We start from the raw sequence: 4,359 nt of genomic DNA, 5'->3' as shown, positions 1-4,359 counted from the left end.
GGTCTTCATCGCGATCTTGAACATCCAAGTATGACTTGTTGCAGATGTGAGGTTGAGTGACTGGAGGTGGTGCATTAGAGCGCAACAGCAGGGTTTAGGGTAGTGACCACGTTGTTTGCATACTGAATGATCTCGTCCTTCAGTGATTCAATGTTCTCGGTTGACTTAAGTAGCTGCTCAACATCTGGAGCGTTCGGTAGCCATGCCACTCCGTGCACATGTGGACTGCCTCTGTGCTGCCATTCACAGTAGTCCGTGGCATTTAGCACACCAAGGTAGAACTTTTGTATTCTGTGACAGAACAATCTTTGATTCTACTCTTCAGGATCTTCCTGTGTGTGTGTGTGTGTGTGTGTGTGCGGCTGTGTGTGTGCGGCTGTGTGCCCCTGCGTGTGTGCCCCTGCGTGTGTGTGTGTGTATGTGTGTGCTCCCAGCGCCTGTGTGTGTGTGTGTGTGTGTGCCTGTGTGTGCGTGAATGTGTTTGTGCCCCCCTGTGTGTGTGTGCCTCTGTGTGCGTGTGTGTGTGTGTGAGAGTGTGTGTGTGTGTGTGTGTGTATGTGTGTGTGTGTGAATGTGTGTGTGTGTGTGTGTGTGTGTATGCTGGTCGTCTGTAGCTGTTGCAATAAGTTATCAAGCACGGCTAAGCCTTTGTTCCGACTGAAGTGCGGAATACAAGTATGCTTGCACAACCTTCTCGTCTGGCTCGAGTTTCAGACTCTACCCAAACTGTACCCAAACTGGCAAAGTTCTGGCAAAGTTATCACACCTTCTCGCATTTCTCAGACACCGGCGGAGATTGGCATACCGCAGCAAAAGAAGCTGACCACCATACTGTCCGAGGTGGAGTCGAGCAAATGCAGGTCAGAGGAACGAGGAACGAGGGAGGACCTTTCCTAGGTTTTCCGTTACTAGTGGCTGCAGGGGAAGGAGAGGTCGGAGAAGATGGCCAACGAAATGGTAGTGGACGTGAGCAAGTTGCTCAAGTTTTGTGCTGAGCCTGTTACATCGGAGGCCTCAAGAGGAACTTGCTCCTGGCTTACGGCTCAAAGACGACGGCAAAGCTGGACACTTTCGAGTCTGCCCTCAAGTACTTGAGAGTGGATGAGTCTGTATATCAGAACTCCATCAGGATGTCGGAGACCACCTGGCGAAAGGACAAGGCCAGGTATAGATTTGACACATCATACTCATTATGCTATATTATTATGCTATGTAATTATCACAATCAGGAAACGAGCCACCCGTGGACGTTGTGGCCCTCATCGAGTTTCCTGTCCTCAGAAGCGTGGCCAACGACTGCTTCCTCAACTTAGTGATAAGTTGCTGGTTGCTGAACCTGTGCACCACCTTCACAGATGCACATATTAACTCAGTACTTTTCCCCCCTACAGATGGCCCCGCAGCCGCCATGGCCGAGTGGAGCAAGAGGCAGTACACCAAGACGCAGGCAGTACACCAACGACAGTGGTAATGGTCAAAGAGGTCAAAGACATCAGTGGCAAGGTGCTGCAAGTGTGTCCTCAGGGTGAACATGTCAGTTCGCCCACAGCAGATTCAAGACCATGACCATCTGTTCCATGACCATCTGTTCGATCTGGCCCGTATGACAAGTTCACCCAGAGTCCAACTGCTGCTACCAGCGGCTGCTACCAGCGTCCGGCACGAGGACAGCGCTAGACACCTGGCGCACAGACTCAAATTACTACCAAACAATATCAAATCCCCGACTAAGATGCACCACCTGCTAAGAAGAAGAAGGCAAAGAGGAAATCACCACCACCACCACCACCACCACAGAGCGAAGACTGGCTAGACCAACACCTACTTGGGAGGAAAGTAGGAAAGTACGAAGACGACAACGCTGACGATGAGACGGAGACAATCTCTACTCTAAATCAACTGCACAGCAAATACAGTTTCAGTTTCCAACTTGTACACTATCTTGGACATCCCTGCTAGCTAGCCATTATTCTATTCAGCCATTATTCTATTCTCAAGCTAAAGCCTATTATTCTCAGTGATTCAGCTCTATTGTTATTCTTCATTATAAAAATCATAACATGAGTGAAGATTCAACATAATCTTGAAGGGCATTCTCTTGTTAATCACCAAACGAATTATTTAGCAAGGAAAAAACCCTTTCTGATGCAGCAGATGACGGCTGTATTAGGAATATTCTTCTTGCTGCAGCACCACTCTAAAATGTTAAACTCTAAAATGTTAAACTGTTCGTTAGTATATTCTACCTTGAGTTCATTTAGCTGTTGCATTGAGTGGCTTTCAAGAAGGGTACTGGTTTGTTTACTATCGGACACAAAACCTCAACTCAAGGCGGCAAGTGATGACAGTGCTTCTATGCTCACTTCAGAGATGGATGTTGCGTCAAACCTATCCCAATCGCTGGGAGCTGGAATAGCATATCCCTCTTCTCAAGAAAATGAGTATTATCACTTCTTGTGCATACCAATTTCGTGTTAGATTAAATGTGTTAGATTAAATGTGCAATTGGGCTTGGTCACATCTCAAGACAACTTAAGAAACGTCTATTTCTCCAGAGGTTGTGGAGTTTGGCACCCATTCAGCAAAACCTTGAGCAGTCTAAAATTGAAGTGTTTTTTTGTAGGCATTTCAAGCATTTCAAGAGGAAAGATTGTCTACAATAGAAAAGGCTGTAAAAAGAAAAATGGAGCACAAGGTGGCAGTGAAAGAGAAAGACGTGGTACATTTTTATTCCTATTATTTTTAGTACGAAGGAGTCAACTTGTTGGGGCTCATATCAAAAGACGCTCACTTGACAGTCGTTAGGTAAGTCGTTAGGTAAGTCTCTATATTTATTATAGATGCCTTGATTCTCGTACATTCTCATCACTGCCAGGTTTTGACCAAGGAAAATTGATTGATCTCATCACTCAACCAAAACGCCGAGATGCAAAAGTCAAAAGTAGTAGTAGTTATTGATGAAGTGAAGTGAAAGTTGAAACTACAAGGACGTAACGTAAATATCCCGCTCCTTTAAGATCTTAACCCTTTAACCGTCGGATTCTTAATTAACAGTGAAGTGAAATGTCTGTCCAGAGATGCCTAGCAACATACAACAAGGAGGTGCAACATGTGTTGCCATAACAACCACGGTTACCGTTTTTATCATTTTAAATGCTCGGCCAGCGGTGAGATAAAATCCTAAAATTTTTTTTTATGGATCAGCCTATCATTATGGTATAAAGGCTTGAGCTTGATTTTCACATCATATGAACGTAACTAACAGTGCTAAGATATATCAATTTGAAGTACAATTATTATTACGAACGATCTATGAAATTTACAAGCTACTGTTCATTACTGCTAATTCTATTTTAGCTATTCTAGATTATAAAACTAAATTCATCGCTTTGAAAATCTAAGCCAAGTGGCATCACATATAATTATTATGGTAATGATGGTAATGAATTGGCTACAAATCCGCCAAAATTAGTACCCAGAATCTACTGTGTGCCTCAAGTGCAAAACATATAAAACTTTATGTCTTGAGTTCTCATTGTACATGTAAAGACACCCTCGGGCCTAAGTCACTACTGAGCCAATGTGCACACGAGTGAGCTGTGTAACAAGCAATTCCTTGTTGCATTGTTGCAACACAAGTTAATTATCAACAGCGCTCTGTCAAAGCTGTGTCGAGTGTGTGGAGGACGTATACCCCAGGTAAGCGAGCGACCCAAGAAATGTTCACCACTGGCCCACCACTGGCCCACATAAAATGTTAATCTTCGAATTGACAACGTGTTGTGTGTGGAACGTGTTGTGTGTGGAGTGTTTTCTGCTTCTCCTCACATCGTGATTACAGCACGATTACCGTTATCAGTATGGAAGTAACATGCAATCTGTATGCACGTGACCCAGTATACAACCCACGTAGTGATATGCGTGTCTACAATCTTTCTGTGTAGCCACCCCCGCAATCATCTTATGTGTGTGCTATACCTGTCTGTAAAGAAACTTCATTAGAGTAGGTTCATTTGACTACACTGTGTTGCACTTACACTGTGTTGCACTGTCTTGTTGATTAGTGGACCAGTTGTAACAGTAAATCAGTGCTTGGTTGCTGTGTGGAGTTTTCCTGAGTTTTCCTGACCTTAGTGGTGCATGGTGGATGAACATGCATGGTGGATGAACAAACTGGTGGATGAACAATACTCTGAGGATTAGAACATTAAAATGTTCTGCATGTACATGTATGTATTATGTGTAGGTAAGTATTATGTGTAGGTAATACTGATGTTTGGTACATTAAATTACCGACTAGGGCTCAAAACACATACACAATGCGCACACAATGAGCACACATACACAATTAATGGTAAC

General features: G+C 44.0%; 1 long non-coding RNA gene across 1 annotated transcript; it reads left to right on the top strand.

Moving 5' to 3' along the window:
* Window positions 1-604: 604 nt before the first annotated feature.
* Window positions 605-3,181, top strand: LOC135345672 (uncharacterized). Its single transcript, XR_010397793.1, has 3 exons — window positions 605-1,165; window positions 1,230-2,805; window positions 2,876-3,181. It is a non-coding gene; the product is annotated as an uncharacterized LOC135345672 (long non-coding RNA).
* The last annotated feature ends 1,178 nt before the right edge of the window (window positions 3,182-4,359 follow it).

Source organism: Halichondria panicea, chromosome 12 (genome assembly GCF_963675165.1).
Source record: "Halichondria panicea chromosome 12, odHalPani1.1, whole genome shotgun sequence".
Taxonomy (NCBI): Eukaryota; Metazoa; Porifera; class Demospongiae; order Suberitida; family Halichondriidae; genus Halichondria; species Halichondria panicea.
The sequence above is the reverse complement of the archived record's forward strand: the minus strand, read 5'-3'. Positions and strand labels throughout refer to the sequence as shown.